At 42.1% G+C, this 17807-nt stretch overlaps 1 long non-coding RNA gene across 1 annotated transcript in view; it reads left to right on the forward strand.

Moving 5' to 3' along the window:
• The window catches only part of LOC310690223, a 34418-nt gene extending 18871 nt beyond the window's left edge, over positions 1-15547 (forward strand). Inside the window, exon 3 of the long non-coding RNA XR_014517997.1 lies at positions 15494-15547. This is a non-coding gene — a long non-coding RNA (uncharacterized lncRNA). The remainder of the gene's footprint in view (positions 1-15493) is intronic.
• The last annotated feature ends 2260 nt before the right edge of the window (positions 15548-17807 follow it).

The raw sequence follows: 17807 nt of genomic DNA on the forward strand, positions 1-17807 counted from the left end.
AAAAAGCTGCAACCTTTGAAAGACTTTTAAGAACTAAGTGAACTAGACATTGGACTTAAAAATTCCCCCTTTTGGCTGGCAGGAGCAAAAGGGGGTTGAAGTTGTACCTTATTCCTGCTGGAAAAGGGGTTTAAAATATTTTACCGCTGTGTCAAATACCCCTGAAACCGACTGCCAAAGTGAGAATGCCGAAAAGAGAACTGTCAGTGAGTTAAATGGTTACTTGGAAAGTTACTTTGTATTAAAGCTACTGGACTCTGGAGAGTTACTAAAATTACTGGCTTGCTAAACTCTGAAAATACAGGAAACTGTTGCAATTGATTCTTTGGAACTCTAGGGGGGATTGATTATAAGACATTTTGTTTCAGAAACTTTGGAAACTTTCCCCCCCTAGAGGACATTGTGGTAATTGTTGCAAATTGGACTGTAACTATCAAGGCAGTGGAAATTTCCTTTTAAAAACAACTTATGGACGTGAAAGTGACCTTGGCTGGGACATGAGTGGTGCACCAGAAGAGACAACAACTAGATCTGGTAGACCATACAAGACAAAATCTTTACAACAGCGTAGAGTTTCAGCTTCAGGCATCCCAGCGGCACCAGCTGCAACTGGCCAGATAAAAACAACAATGACATCAGATGCTGTAACACAAGCCTTAGTTAAGATAAACGAGTCTTTGGAATCTCTGACAAAGCAGGGAGCGGAAAACAGCAAAAAATTGACAGAGCTCTCTATAAAACTTGATCAGAACACACAAAGCGTTAATGAATTAGGGAAAAGAGTGACTACTAATACAGAATCTATTAATAAAATTTTAGAGGACTGTGCCAATATACGCAAAATCGCAGAAGAAGCTAAAGTCTCTGCTGAGGAGGCCAAAGTCTCTGCAGATGCCACACAGGAAAAAATAGTACCAGTTTGCAAAAAGTTAGAGGATCATGCACTAGCCCTGTCCATGCTTGAATTACAGAGAAAGGAAAGGAATTTAAGATTGAGAGCAGTCCCTGAAAGTGAAGGAGATAATTTGGTGGACTTCCTTTCTAAAGAATTTTCGGATTTTTGGCAACAGGAGTTGGAGAAGGAAGAAATTAAGATAGTGACTGCCTTCAGATTGGGCAGAGCACAAGGCAGGAAAAAGCCAAGGGACTGTCTGATAACTTTAAGATCAAAAGAGGAAAGAGACAAAATACTGAATTTGCATTACCAAAGAACCCTCGAGATTGAAGATTCTTTTGTGGAGATTTTTAAAGATATACCAAAACAGATCTTGGACGCAAGAACACTATATAGAGAGTTGGTTGGTCTGCTGAAGAAGAACGAAATACTTTTCAGGTGGGAATTCCCCCAAGGCCTATATTTTAAATTTAAAGGTAGGAAAATCAGGATAAGATCAACTCAAGATGGGGACTAATTTTTGAATGACCACGGGGAAGACCTCCTGAAAGGAGCAGTGGGAGTGGAATTAACATCAGAGACAAAAGAAGCAACGGACATTTTAAATTTGACATTTGGACTTAAATCACCGACAGAAGAAGAACAACTACTCGGAGCAACAGGAGGCAAATAGTTTCAATATGGCTCTGCAACTTTTAAGTTGGAATTGTAATGGTCTGAACATCCCTCGAAAAAGAAGAAATGTGTTTCATTTATTGAAAAAAGAACATTTGGACTTGATTTGCTTACAGGAAACTCATGTGACGAGACTGCATAGAAAACTACTCATCAACAAGAGATTAGGTCAAGAATTTATTTCATCAGATAAAGTTAAGAAAATAGGAGTGGTAATCTATGCAAAGGAAAAACTTTTCCCGAAATTTATGTTTAAGGATGAACAAGGGAGATATTTGGCAATTGAAATTCAAGTCCAAGGTGAAAAATTTTTGATATTAGGGATTTATGCACCCAATGAAGGGAAGTCAGAATTTTTTAAGAAGTTGCAAGAGACATTATTAGACTATCTGGATTACAATCTAATTATGATGGGAGACATGAATGGAGTAGTATCTACAAATATGGACAAAGCACAAAGACAGGTAATTTCCAAAGATGGGAGATTGCCAAAGACCTTTTTTGAAATGACTGAAAATATGGACTTGATTGATATTTGGAGAACAAAGAACCCTCTTGAGAGAGAGGGAACTTTCTTTTCTGAAGCTATGATGACCTGGACTAGAATCGACCAAATTTGGATTACTAGTGGGATGGCTCCAAAGATTAAGAAAGTGGAAATCTGCCCAAAGACTTGCTCCGACCATAACGCCATAAAGATGGAGATGAAATTTACAACAGCTGGTTCATTTAGATGGAGGATGAATGACACCCTATTTAGAGATGAGGAGATCCACAAAAAGGCCCAAAAAACTTTGAAGGACTATTTCGAAATAAATCTAAAAACAGATGTGGAAAAAAGAGTAATCTGGGACGCAAGTAAAGCGGTGATGCGAGGATTCCTAATACAACAAAATTCAATAAAAAGGAGAAATCAAAGTGAAAAGAAGGATAAAATTTTGGAAAAGATAAAAGAAGGAGAGAAGAAATTGAGATCTAAACCAAAGTCCCAGGAGATCCTGAGAGAGATCAAGTTATATCAGACACAATACATGGAATTGATGAATCAAGAGATTGAATGGAAGATTAAACAAATGAGACAAAATACATTCGAATCTGCAGACAAATGTGGTAAACTTCTGGCCTGGCAATTGAAGAAAAGACAGAAATTGAACACGGTCACAAGCCTAGAAGTTGATGGAAAGAATATAAATAAACCTAATGAGATTAGAAATTGTTTCTTGAGCTACTTTAAAAAATTATATTCACAAGGGCCGCAGAAGGAAGAAGAAATAGATGAGTTTCTTAAACAATATGGATTACAAAAAAATCTCTTATCAAAGTAAAGTGGATCTAAACCAGAAAATAACAGAACAAGAGATAGAGGGTGCCATCCAAAACATGCAAGTGGGCAAATCTCCAGGACCAGATGGGCTGACTTCCAGATACTACAAAGCTTTGAAGGAGTGGTTGGTACAACCGCTAAAGGAAGTCTGTAATGAGATTTTGGAGGGGGAAAGGGCACCAGAATCGTGGAAAGAAGCGTATATTTCACTCATACCAAAAACAGAGACTGAAAAGACTCATCTTAAGAACTACCGCCCTATATCATTACTTAATGTGGATTATAAAATTTTTGCAGACATTTTGGCAAAAAGATTGAAAAGAGTGTTGATGGAAGAGATTCATAAGGACCAAGCAGGCTTTCTCCCCAAAAGACATTTATCAGATAATGTGAGGAACATAATAGATATTTTGAAATTACTAGAGGTGAATATAAACACTAAAGCAGTTCTGATATTTGTGGACGCGGAGAAAGCCTTTGACAATATTTCTTGGAGTTTTATGAAAAAGAATCTTCATGGGATGGGGGTAGGCCAAGGATTTGAGAATGGTATGGGTGCTATATACTCTGAACAAAAAGCTAAGTTGATTGTAAATAATGTGATAACTGAAGAATTTAAAATTGAAAAAGGGACACGACAGGGGTGCCCAATCTCCCCACTACTTTTTATTTCAGTTCTGGAGGTGTTGCTAAACATGATTAGAGGTGACCAGCTGGTTAAAGGGGTACAGGTCGGAGCTAAACAATACAAGTTAAGGGCCTTCGCAGATGATTTAGTACTTACGTTACAAGAGCCAGACACTAGTACAAAAAGGGTTTTAGAGTTAATTCAAGAATTTGGTCAAGTTGCCGGATTTAATTTGAATAAACAAAAGACTAAGGTTTTGGGAAAAAAATTAACAGTCATGGAAAGGGAGAAGTTCCAGAATGAAACAGGCTTGACGGTGGTTAAGAAGGTGAAATATCTAGGGGTTCATATGACATCTAAGAATCTGAATTTATTTAAAGATAATTATGAGAAATGTTGGTTAGAAGTTAAAAAAGATCTAGAAATATGGTCAAACTTGAAGCTTTCAATGTTAGGCCGAATTGCAGCTATAAAGATGAATGTATTGCCTAGAATGTTATTTTTGTTTCAAACATTGCAAATTCTTGACAAGATGGACTGTTTCAAGAGGTGGCAGAAGGATATTTCGAAATTTTTCTGGCAGGGCAAAAAACCCAGAATAAAATTTAAGATATTAACGGATGCAAAGGAAAGAGGGGGATTTGCCCTGCTGGACTTAAAATTGTATTATGAATCAGCAGCGTTCTGCTGGATGAAAGAGTGGATGCTCCTCGAGAACACAGATATCTTGGACTTAGAAGGTTTTAATAATGCATTTGGATGGCATGCATATTTATGGTATGACAAAGTTAAGGTGCATAAGGCCTTTAAAAATCACATTGCCAGAAAAGCATTATACAATGTTTGGACTAGATATAAAGACCTAATGGAAAATAAGACTCCTAGATGGTTGACACCTTTGGAGGCTAAAGCTGTGAAAAAACTCAATATGGAGGCCAAATGGCCAAAGTATTGGGAAATTCTGGAACAAGAGGGTGACAAATTGAAACTACAGAGTCATGAGAAATTGAAAACCAAAGTACGAGATTGGCTCCATTATTATCAAATAATGGAGGTTTATAAACAAGACAGGAAAATTGGCTTCCAGGTGGAGAAATCAAAATTAGAAACAGAATTGTTAGAACCCAATTCTAAGAATTTGTCAAGAATGTATAACTTGCTGCTGAAATGGAATACACAAGATGAAACTGTTAAATCAGCTATGATTAAATGGGCACAGGATATTGGTCACAATATTACGTTTGCTGACTGGGAACAGTTGTGGACCACTGGTTTAAAATTTACGGCATGTAATGCCTTAAAAGAAAACATTATGAAAATGATTTATAGGTGGTACATGACCCCAGTCAAGCTAGCAAAAATCGATCATTTGCCTGATAATAAGTGTTGGAAGTGTAAAGAAACTGAAGGTACTTTCTACCACCTTTGGTGGACGTGCCCGAAGATTAAGGCTTTCTGGGAAATGATATATAATGAAATGAAAAAGGTACTTAAATGTACTTTCCCTAAGAAACCAGAGGCCTTTCTCTTGGGCATTGTCGGCCAATTGGTGTCAAAGAAAGACAGAACTTTTTTTGTGTATGCTACCACAGCAGCAAGAATACTCATCGCAAAGCATTGGAAGACTCAAGATCTACCTACTCTGGAAGAATGGCAGATGAAGGTGATAGACTATATGGCATTGGCTGAAATGACTGGCAGAATCCGTGATCAGGGGAAAGAGACGGCGGATGAAGATTGGAAAAAAATTAAAATATATCTCAAGAAATACTATAACATTGATGAATGCTAAAATGTTGAGGTTTTTGAGAAAGAGGAGACTACAGCGACAGAAGATTAAGTAAAAGAAAAGAATAAACAAGGGACAAATTTGATAAAAATAAGTTAAGGATTTGCTGAAATAATTCTGGAAATTGGGATGTAGAAAGGGGAGGCTTGGGGGAGTCGGAGAAGTGAGGCTTATGAAAAAAGGGCGCCAGCGTTAATGGCGGTCCTCTTTCCGAGCTCCGGAGGAGGACTGCTCTGCGAGTTCGGGTCTGACCCGCTACGGCACGCGGGGGACCCCTAAAATCACAGGCGCTGAAGCCTGTGAACAAGGAGACTCGGTGGGCACCAGAAGCGCCCCCCTTTACTGCAGAAAGAGCCTTTTTAAAGGCTCTGGAACGGCATCGGGAGAGCGTGGTGCTGAGAGTCGCTACCCAGCCCGCAGAGTGAAGCCGCGTTGCCATTGACGGAGAGCGCCGATTCCTTCCTGTAAATCTGAGACTGAAAAACCTGTGAGTAAGACTGAACGCTAATTTGGAACCCCTTAAAAGAAAATTTGGCTGAAAACGGGGAAGGTAAAAATTAAGGAAGTCTGCCTCCCCCTGACTGCATGACTGCTAAAGCAACGGAATTTTAAAGCTGCATCCGCATGAAACATTCCTTGACTATTTAACCTGACATTGGACTTAGATCCCCCCTCTAGCAAGCAGGATAGAGGGGAGGAAAAAAGGGACAAACAGAACTGCATGACTTATCTAAAAGGGAAAAATCTTCTGCTGCCTTAATACCCTGAAACGGACTGCCAAACAAGACAATAGAGCACTGAACTGTCTTTAAATTCTTGGGAAAGTTACATGGTTGAAGTTTCCTTTGCTACAAAATTTTTAGATCTTGTTGCTACAGTATATTGGAGCATGCTGAAATAGTATCTATTGGAAAAGTGCTGTAACATATATCTACAAGCCTCCTGATATACTTGTCTTTAACTTTTCTGTCTTCGTACTCGGACATTTTGTTTCTCTCCCCCTAGAGGGCTAAAGCAACGGGTATAACAGTCTAGGACAGTGGAATTTTCCATCAGGGGACTGTTTTCGTGGGAACGACCTTGGGACATGAGTGGCCCAGCAGAAGAGATAACCACCAGAGCCAAAGCTAAGCAACAACAACACCAGCAGCAGCAACAAAAGAAAAGAGGCTCAATTACAGGCGTAACTCCTACAGGAACAACAGGACAAGAAAAAGTGACAGCTGCCTCCATAGAGTCAGTGACACAAGCGTTACTCAAGATAAATCAATCTTTGGAGACCTTGACAAAGCAGAGTACAGAAAATACACAGAAACTAACAGAACTAACAGCAAGATTGGACTTGAATACAGAATCTATAAACAGGCTGGTTCAAGAAAATTCTGCAACACGTAAGATTGCAGAGGAAGCTAGAACTATTGCTGGAGAGACTCAAGAGAACTTAGAACCGATTGCTAAAAAGGTTCATGAACATGATGTAACTCTGGCCTTGTGGGAATTACAGAGAAAGGAAAGAAATCTGAAATTGAGACTGATTCCCGAGAGCGAAGGAGACAACCTGGCGGAGTTTTTAACACAAGAGTTTGCTGATTTCTGGGAAGACTTGGAGGAGGAAGAATTTAAAATAACAACAGCATTCAGACTGGGCAGGAGACTGAACAGAAAGACCCCGAGGGATTGTCTGATTACCCTTAGGTCCAAGGAAGAAAGAGACAAAATATTAAAACTACATTACCAAAAGGCCTTGCAAATTGAAAATTCATCCATACAGATTTTCAAAGACATCCCTAAACATATCTTGGAGTTGAGAACATTCTATAAGGATTTGGTTTACCTGCTGAAGAAGAACACCATTCCTTTCAGGTGGGAGTTCCCACAAGGACTGTCTTTTGACTACAAGGGAAAGAAGGTGAAAATAAAGACAATACAAGACAAAGAGAGGTTCCTGGAAAGAAACCAAGAGGACTTACAGAAGGGAACTGTGGATCCAATTGCAGAACAAAGGAGAGCACTAGACATTCTGAACCTATCGTTTGGACTTAACCCACCACCATCAGAGGAAGAGCAACAACTTGGAGCGGTTGGAGGAGTAACAGAAAAATAACAAGATGGCCCTGCAATTCCTTAGTTGGAATTGTAATGGGCTCAATATGCCTTTGAAGAGACAAGTTTTTCATATTTTGAAAAGAGAACAACTGGATTTGATATGTCTACAAGAAACCCATGTAACCAGAGCACACAGGAAACTACTCACAAATAAAAGATTAGGACAAGAATTTATTTCATCGGACAAAGTTAAGAAAAGAGGAGTTGTGATCTATGTAAAAGAGAAATGGGCTCCAAAAATGATGTTTAAAGATGAACAAGGAAGATATTTAGCAGTTGAAATACAAGTACAAGGAGAAAAATTTTTAATAGTTGGAATTTATGCACCAAATGAAGGTAAGGCGGAATTCTTCAAGAAACTCCACGAAACTCTGATGGACTATTTGGATTATAATATGATAATTATGGGAGACATGAATGGTGTGGTTTCTACAAATATGGATAAAGCACAAAGACTGACAATCTCAAAGGAAGGGAGACTTCCGAAGACCTTTTTTGAAATGACTGAAAACATGGACTTAATAGATATATGGAGAACAAGGAACCCTCTTGAGAGAGAAGGAACATTCTTTTCTCAAGCAATGATGACCTGGACCAGAATTGATCAAATCTGGATCACTAGTGGGATGGCTCCAAAGATTAAGAAGATAGAAATCTGCCCAAAAACTTGCTCCGACCATAACGCCGTAAAGATGGAAATGAAACTTACAACAACTGGTCAATTTAGATGGAGGATGAATGACACCCTGTTTAGAGACAAGGAGGTCCACATGAAGGCCCCAAAAACCTTAAAGGACTATTTTGAAATAAATTTAAAGGCCGACGTGGAAAAAAGAGTGATCTGGGACGCAAGTAAAGCTGTGATGCGAGGTTTTTCAATTCAACAAAACTCAATAAAGAAGAGAAAGCAGAATGAGAAGAAGGAAAAGATTCTGGAAAAGATAAAAGGAGGAGAGAAAAAATTAAGATCAAAACCAAAGTCCCAGGAGATTTTGAGAGAGATTAAGTTATACCAGACACAATACATGGAATTGATGAATCAAGAGATTGAGTGGAAGTTAAAGCAAATGAAACAAAAGACATTCAAATCGGCAGATAAATGTGGCAAACTTCTGGCATGGCAATTGAAGAAAAGGCAGAAACTAAATACAGTTACAAGTCTAGAAGTGGAGGGAAAGAACATATCTAAACCTAATGAGACTAGAAACTGTTTTCTGAGCTACTTTAAAAAACTTTATTCTCAAGGACCACAAAATGAAGAGGACATAGATAAATTCCTTAACAAATATGGATTACAAAAAATCTCTCATCAAAGCAAGGTGGATTTAAACCAGAGAATAACAGAACAAGAGATAGAGGGTGCCATTCAGGACATGCAATTGGGCAAATCTCCAGGACCAGATGGACTGACTTCCAGATATTATAAATCTTTGAAGGAATGGTTGGTTCAACCGTTAAAGGAAGTCTGTAATGAGATCTTAGAGGGAAAAAAGGCACCAGAATCGTGGAAAGAAGCGTATATTTCACTCATACCAAAGACAGAGACTGAAAAGACTCAACTCAAGAACTACCGCCCAATATCATTACTTAATGTGGATTACAAAATCTTTGCAGACATTTTGGCAAAAAGATTTAAAAGAGTGTTGATGGAGAAGATTCATAAGGACCAAGCAGGCTTTCTCCCAAAAAGGCATTTATCAGACAATGTAAGGAATATAATAGACATTTTGGAATTGCTAGAGGTGAACATAAACACCAAAGCAGTGTTGATTTTTGTGGACGCGGAGAAAGCCTTTGACAATATTTCTTGGAGTTTTATGAAAAAGAATCTTCATGGGATGGGGGTAGGCCAAGGATTTGAGAACGGTATGGGTGCGATATATTCTGAACAAAAAACTAAGCTGATTGTAAATAATGTGATAACTGAGGAACTTAAGATAGAAAAAGGAACACGACAGGGGTGCCCAATTTCCCCATTGCTTTTTATTTCTGTTCTGGAAGAGTTGCTGAATATGATTAGAAATGACCAGCAGGTTAAAGGTGTACAGGTCGGAGCTAAACATTACAAGTTAAGGGCTTTTGCAGACGACTTAGTATTGACCTTACAAGAGCCAAACACTAGTGCGAAAAGGGTGTTGGAGATAATTCAACAATTTGGCCAGGTAGCTGGATTCAAACTGAATAAACAAAAAACTAAAGTCATAGAAAAAAATTTAACAGCTAGGGAGAAGGAGAAATTTCAAGAAGAGACAGGTTTGACAGTGGTTAAGAAGGTGAAATACCTAGGGGTTCACTTGACATCTAAAAATTTGAACTTGTATAAGGACAACTATGACAAATATTGGTCAGAAATTAAAAAAGATCTAGAAATATGGTCAAACTTGAAACTATCATTGTTAGGCCGAATTGCAGTTATCAAGATGAATGTATTGCCTAGAATGCTATTTTTGTTTCAAACTTTGCAGATTCTTGACAAGATGGACTGTTTCAAGAGGTGGCAGAAAGACATCGCGAAATTTGTCTGGCAGGGCAAAAAGCCCAGAATAAAATTTAAAGTACTTACAGATGCAAAAAAAAGAGGGGGATTTGCCCTGCCGGACTTAAAATTGTACTATGAAGCAGCAGCGTTTTGCTGGCTGAAAGAGTGGATGCTCCTCAAGAATACAGATATCTTGGATTTAGAAGGTTTCAATAATACATTTGGTTGGCATGCATATTTATGGTATGATAAAATCAAAGTGCATAAGGCCTTTAAAAATCATATTGTTAGAAAAGCATTGTTTAATGTTTGGACAAGATACAAAGATCTATTGGAAAATAAAACCCCTAGATGGTTGTCACCCTTGTAGGCTAAAGCATTTAAAAAACTCAATATGGAGGCCGGATGGCCAAAGTATTGGGAAATTTTGGAACAAGAGGGAGACAAATTGAAATTACAGAGTCATGAGAAACTGAAACCTAAAGTACGAGATTGGTTCCATTATTGTCAAATAATGGAGGTTTATAAACAAGACAGGAAAATTGGCTTCCAGGTGGAGAAATCAAAACTAGAAACTGAATTGTTAGAACCCAATACTAAGAACTTGTCAAGAATGTATAATTTGCTGCTGAAATGGAATACACAAGATGAAACAGTTAAATCGGCTATGATTAAGTGGGCACAGGACATTGGTCATAACATTATGTTTGCTGACTGGGAATGGTTGTGGAATACTGGTATAAAATTTACGGCATGTAATGCTTTAAAGGAAAATATTATGAAAATGATCTATAGGTGGTATATGACCCCAGTCAAGCTAGCAAAAATTTATCACCTGCCTGACAATAAGTGTTGGAAGTGTAAAGAAACTGAAGGTACTTTCTATCACCTTTGGTGGACGTGCCCGAAGATTAAGGTTTTCTGGGATATGATATACAGTGAAATGAAAAAGGTACTTAAATGTACTTTTCTTAAAAAACCAGAGGCCTTTCTCTTGGGCATTGTCGGCCAATTGGTGTCAAAGAAAGATAGAATTTTCTTTATGTATGCTACGACAGCAGCAAGAATACTTATCGCAAAGTACTGGAAGACACAAGAGCTACCCACTCTGGAAGAATGGCAGATGAAAGTGATGGACTATATGACACTGGCTGAGATGACTGGCAGAATCCGCGATCAGGGGAAGGAGACGGCGGAAGAAGAATGGAAGAAATTTAAAATCTATCTTAAGGGCTACTATAAACTCGATGAATGTTAGAATGTTGAGGTTTTGAGAAAGAAAGGGTTACAGTGATATAAGATTAGATTGAAGGAAAGATTAAGAGGACAGAGGCTTGACAGAAATATTTAGAAGTTGCTAAAAAAATTTTGGACATTGGGATGCAGAAAGGGGAGGTATGGGGGAGTCTGAGAAACAAGGTTTACGAAAAAAAGGTTATGAAACTATACGTGTTTGTATGTCTTTTTATATGTTTGTATTGTTTTAAAAACTTTGTAAAACCAATAAAAATTTTATAAAAAAAAGAAAGAAATTATACATGTTTGTTTGTGTTTCTTTTTATTTGTTTGTATTGTCTATAAAAATTTGTAAAATCAATAAAAAAATCTATTAAAAATATCATTTATTGTTTTTAGTTGTTATTGTTGAATAGCTCCGTTGGTAGAGCACGAGAGCAAAAAATTCCTGCATTGCAGGGGGTTGGACTAGATGACCCTGGTGGTCCCTTCCAGCTCTACAATTCTATGATTCTATTGCATTTCAGCATTTCGGGCACTGCCCTGCACTGAGAGAGATATAACAGCTCAGGAGAATATGTCATGAGAATACTTGCTCACCCTAATGTTACCATCATGTGGCGCCCTCAAGCCTTCCAGATTGAAGCCTTCCACAAGGTGGTCAAAATTAACAGGGCCGTCCGCTCTGTGATTATGCGTCTCAGTGGCTGAGTGGTAAACCATACTGACATTAAACCCAACAGGACCAGCATAGAGAATGAACACTGGCTGGATGATGTCAGGCGTTGCCTGGAGGAATGGTTGGTGAAGAAGAAGAAGAAGAAGAAGAAGAAGAAGAAGAAGAAGAAGAAGAAGAAGAAGAAGAGTTTGGATTTGATATCCCGCTTTATCACTACCCAAAGGAGTCTCAAAGCGGCTAGCATTCTCCTTCCCTTTCTCCCCCACAACAAACACTCTGTGAGGTGAGTGGGGCTGAGAGACTTCAAAGATGTGTGTCTAGCCCAAGGTCACCCAGCAGCTGCATGTGGAGGAGCGGAGACGCGAACCTGGTTCACCAGATTACGAGTCCACTGCTCTTAACCACTACACCACGCTGGCTCTCTAGTGAACTGCTAACAGGTTTTCAGTTGTAGGTAGTCTTGGCAGTGAGATCACGATTTTGTGGTCTCGGGTGGCAGTTTTAGGCCTTGGGCAGTATCCTTGGGCAGAACCGCCCCTGAACCGAGCTGCCCACTTGGCAAGTCCCCACATGCTGTGCTAAACCAGCACAGCGCGGAGCGGGGAATCACTTCCACGGTGCCGGAAATCACGTTTGTGCAGATACAGATGTCAGAAATCGTGGGCGCACGCACTCATGTGCGGGCGCAATCTGGCCCACAGAGGGATCTCCACCTGAGTGAAGCGGCCCAGGTGAGGTGACCCTTGCCGACCCCTGGGCCCTAAGCCAAGGTTTTCTGCATCTGAAACTGTTAAGAAAGTTGTGGCTATTTCAAATCCCAAAATACATTGTCGTGTGTAATTCATTGCTCTTGGACTGCCTCCTGGAGAGGCGGGGTTCTGCGCCTGGGCACACAAAACGTTTCCAGATGAGGCAGCAGAGTGAGCTGCAGAGGCTTCAAAGCACCTGACACTTCACAACAATAAGGTAGATTCAGCCCCTCTATTACCACCACCCACTGAAATCCCAACCTGCTTTGAGAATAAGGCAGAGAAGCAAAAATATCTCCTTACTGGGGAGAGAAAACTTTTGAGAAATTGCATGGCTACTTTCAGCCCAGCACAAATCCTGAGTCCCAGGGCACTGATGATAGCAACCACCACTGGCTGGGGGAGTGACTGCTTTGCTCACGATAAGGCTTGTGGTGCATTTCTGCTTGTCCTCTTCTGTTTAATGGTTGGTCTTCTCTCCACTGATTCTGCAACGGCATGAGGTAACAACAAGGACACAAAGAGGAGGCAAGCTCAGGATGGCTTGTTTTCTGTTTGAACTACCAGCCAAACGTTCCTGTCTGTGTCCTGAAAGAACCCTCCTTCCATTGCCCACATCCTGTCAGATACGGACTGCATTTCTATGCAAAGTTCCTTGGGAGTAAGTCCCACTGAACGGGATAGGACTGCTTCTGGATAAGCATACAGAGATTAGACTTCTAAACCGTAACCCTAATCTAGTTTACTTGACCTATGTGGGTGGTTTTTTTTAAGGGAATGGAGCCCAGCAACTTTCATGCCTCTTCAAGAATCACTTTAGTGTTGTAGATCCCAGTTAGTTAGTTAGTAGATCCCAAACTGAGTAGGTGATGGGGAGATGGTAACTCATGAGCATTGTTTCTAGTTATTTGCATGGACAGGCAGAGTCCCCCCAACCCCAGAGCAGAATAATGACTCAAGACAATGTGCTATGGGATTAAAATTGGCCACAACTTCATTAAATTTCAGATGTAGGGAGACCTTGGCTCAGGCATTGGGTATTTATCCTTCCCAGTCCCCAGCCGGGGATCTGGGAGACATCAGGGTTATCCAGAATGTGTGGTGATTGGGCCAGCTCTGGAGAACATATGTTCAAGCAGAGAGCCCACCCCCTCCGCTTCGCCGCCGTTGGAGGGGAGAGTAGTGACAACCCTTTAACGGGGAACTCTGAGATCACCGCCGCAAGGGGGGCATGGGTCACCGTTTCATGCCCCCCCCCCATTTAGGAAGCTAGACTAATGGATTCTGCCCAAGGCTTAAAACCGCAAAAGTTGTGACGTTTTGCTATGGGAAAGGCAAAACCTGACAATGCAGGAAAAACCATTTATGGCCCTTTAACAGCGACCCTGATGTAGCAGCGCCTGCGGACCTGTGGAAAAGAAGTTAACCTGCAAAAGAAGATTTAACTGAGGGAGGGGAGGGTGGGAGAAGCTCTGGAGCCAACTGATGCTTTATAGGTAAGATTCACCTTCTGTTGTGTGGGCAGGGTGGTCCCTCCCCTTACCCTGGCAACGGCTCCCCAGATGGGATTGGGCGATTGGCTGAGGTAGGCAGAGACCTCCACGTATCCAGCCTGGAGAGGATGAAGCCAGCCTGAACTACCAGGAGTTGCACTGGGATCCGGGGGGCTGCGCGCGACCACACAAAAGGCGCTCCCATTTGATGTGTGGAGCGGTCATCCCAGTACTTGTCATACAATAAAAATCTCCTAATAAAATTTATAAATTGATACAATTAATCAACCAATCATCAGATCAATATTGTGTGTGGCTCCAGCTTGTTTCCCTCCCCATGCATCAGTGATAGAAATAAGGTTCCCATCCTTGGATTAAACTGATTTTTGGCAAATCTGTGTTACTCCCCTGGTGCTCTTCTACAACTCAGCCTGCAAAATGTTTCATTATGCCTTGTTGCACTCTTACAGAATGACTATGGGGTGCTCACACAACTGAAAGCTAACATCTGACAAAGCCTTGAACTCCATTTGCCCTTGCACAACAAAGGAGATGCGTTTGCCCACCCAGCCAAGCCAGACATAGCTATGAACTGTGCATGTTTGCCCACCAGGAGCTTGGCTAACCTCTGCACTGTAGCGCCTGCCCGAACTGCAACAGCCATGGGGGAGGCGGGGGTGGGGGGTGGTCAAGCACTTGGCCAGCAGCCATGCATGGCTGGTGGGCTGAGTTTGGCTCAGGGTCCCATGCATGCTGGGTGACCAGTAACTAACTAACCAACCAACCAACCAACCAAACAAACAAACAAACAAACAAACACAACACTCACCTCACTGTTGGCATCAGAAAAAAGATAATTTTGAAAAGCACACACATAGCAGTTGAAGGTTGATGCAAATCTTTCCATGCACACTGTGCTGCTGGCTTCTGCCATTTGTGAGGCATCAGTTTAATGACGCTCATCTTTCCATTTGAGGAGCAATTACTTGAAAGAGAAACAAAATAAGCTGGGGCCCATTCACACCAGATGTGGTTCCACCTGGAAGCGTATTCTCCCAACATGCTCAGGGAAACAAGTGGCAGCCTGGCAGAGAGAAGGAACTCCAGTCAGGAACAACCAGATGGTGAAGAAGTTAAGCTTTTGAGAAACCTATGTCACTTTCTTCACAAAACGAACCAGAAAGTCGACTAGAAAGTCGACTTGTGAGACTATGGAAACCTCTTGATAGGAAATGAGCTAATCTCTTTTCTCAGCTCAGCTGAGAATTAGTTGTCTTTTTTGCAAGTATTTTAAATTGGTTTTCACATGTGCATAAAAAACATAGCTAGACAACAAAATATAATCATAACATCTCTCCCCTACCCCCCCCCAACTCTTACCAGCTGCTGCATAAGTATACATGTCTTATAACATTCATTCCTCTTTTGGGTTTTCTACAGGATTCTCTTATATAATTCTGTCAGGATTGTTTGGAAGCATCTATCCAAAGTGAGGCCATCTTCTCCAACTGAAGTATCAATAAGTATACATGACCACAACAAGCAAATTTGTAGAGATGTAGCTGATGACATATTTTGAAGACCCTTTTTATTAGTATATGAAATCCCGTATTTTTCAATCTATAGGACGTACTTTTTCCCCTCCAAAAATGAAGGGGAAATGTGTGTGCATCCTATGGAGCGAATGCGGGCTTTCGCTGAAGCCTGGAGAGCGAGAGGGAAGCTATCCACAAGCCTTTGGAGGGCAGCGGGAATGCCCGCCGGGCTCCGAAGGCTTGCGGATAGCAGTCTGCAACCCAAAGCCCGGGGAGCGCAGCATGTATTTTTTTTCTTTATTTCCCCCCCAAAAAAACTAGGTACGCCCTATGGTCCAGTGCGCCCTGTAGAGCAAAAATATGGTGATCAACTATGAAAGGGCATACAATGTGTCATTTCCCCCCTATTCTTTCAGCGCTATTACATTAGGTTATTTTTTCAGCTACAGCCAGCTTTTCATGGTTATTATAAGCTACAGGGTTTGAGAGTAGACCTATGGTATATCATGTTTGGGCAATAGGTGGTTTCACTGTAATAAGCAAAAATATCAGGAGATCTTTTGTCTTAACCTACTTAGCAGGCTCTTGAAAGAGTGAGGGTTAAAAACAAGAGTGAGAGTGGGGTAAAACAATTTGTTTCCATATAATAATAGAAATCTCTGAATGTTTTCTCTACCAAAATAACTGTATTGCTGTCAGAGCTGCCCGAGGTCCCAGCTCACAAAGGACCAACGCCAGTTCGTTGTTATATACAAAAGTCTTTATTGAAGTTCTGTTTCGCTTTCACAGCCGCAGCGTGCAGCTCTACGTCTGAAATTCTAGACCGCTGCTGCTTTGGGAGTCCCCGCTGGCCCCTTGTTTCTGGTGTGTCCCCCCTGGGACCCCCCCTTGCCCTGACCATCGGCGCCTCCTTCTGGGAATCTTCTGATTCGCTGGAGAAGCTCATGGAATCTCTCGGGTCACTGTCATACTCCCCTACGCTGCCCTCAGATTCTTCCCCTTCGCTCTCCATTTCCTCTCTCCCCTGTGCCTCTGTCCCTGAGCCCCTGACATCCATCCCCCCCTCGAAGCCCCCCTTCCCCCTCCCCCTCTTCGGGTGCGGGTTCCGGGTGCTCCAGTGCTGTGGGGGTGAGTGCGGGATACCGTTCTTTCCCCCTGGTGTGCAGCCGGCCAGCTGGATCCGGCCAGCCCGTAATGGGCTCGTCGACGTCGATCTCCTCTGCTTCCATCTCTCTGCATTTGTGCTCGAACCCAGGATCCTCCCCCAACACGTCCATGTCCGTCCCTCCCCCTGTTACCTCAGGTGATGCTGCGTGTAAGGGCCCCCTTAGCAGTTCCCTGCTCCACCCCACCTCCGGTTGATTGTCCCACCAATAAGAGCGGTCTGTGCCAAACCCCGAGAGTGATCCCTCTGGGGAGCTTGTTTCTGGCGCCATTTCCTCAGCTGATGAGAACCCCTGGAACGTGCTGGCTGAAAGTGTGGGTGTGAAAAGCCAGTCGTCGAAATAATCTGCTGGCATAGGTCTGTGTGGGAAGAGTGCATGGAACTCGTCTTTGAGGTAGTGCTCCTCCACGGCATAGTACGGTACCCACCTGTTGGCGCTGGCCGGGGTACCTTCCCTGGCGAGGAGATATTCCACTCCCTCTTCCCCCCATCTCGAGTCCAAAATCTCCATGACCTCATTGAGTGGCGCTGTCCTCGGTGACTCCCCTGTCGGTGATTTTCTGAGTTCCCTGGCGCCTGAAACCTGTGGGGTGCCTTGTAGGGTGTGAGCACTGACCTATGAAAGACCGGGTGCATTCTGGAACCCTCCGGAAGTGTCAACCGGAAGGCCACTGGATTGATTTGTGCCTCGACTTGGTAAGGCCCTAGCTGCTTGTGTCTGAGCTTCTTCTTAGCTAACGTTCTGGCCGGCACTGCCTGGGCCGCTAACCAGACCCAGTCCCCCACCTGGATGTCTTCCCTGACTCTCCTGTGCCTGTCTGCCTGCATTTTGTAAGCGTGTTTTGCTAGTTCCAGGTGCCTTCGGAGTTGCTCGTGGACCTCCTGTAACTCTGCTGCCAAGTGCTCTGCTCCCTGTGGCTCCCCCTTCGTGTCTAACCCTGGGAAGGTTCTGGGATGCTGCCCATTGTTGGCGAAGAACGGTGTCACCCCTGTAGACCCGTGCTTCGTGTTGTTGTAGGCAAACTCGGCCAGCGGTAGGTAGTCCACCCAGGTC

Source organism: Podarcis liolepis (assembly GCF_965112155.1).
Source record: "Podarcis liolepis genome assembly, chromosome: 12".
Taxonomy (NCBI): domain Eukaryota; kingdom Metazoa; phylum Chordata; class Lepidosauria; order Squamata; family Lacertidae; genus Podarcis; species Podarcis liolepis.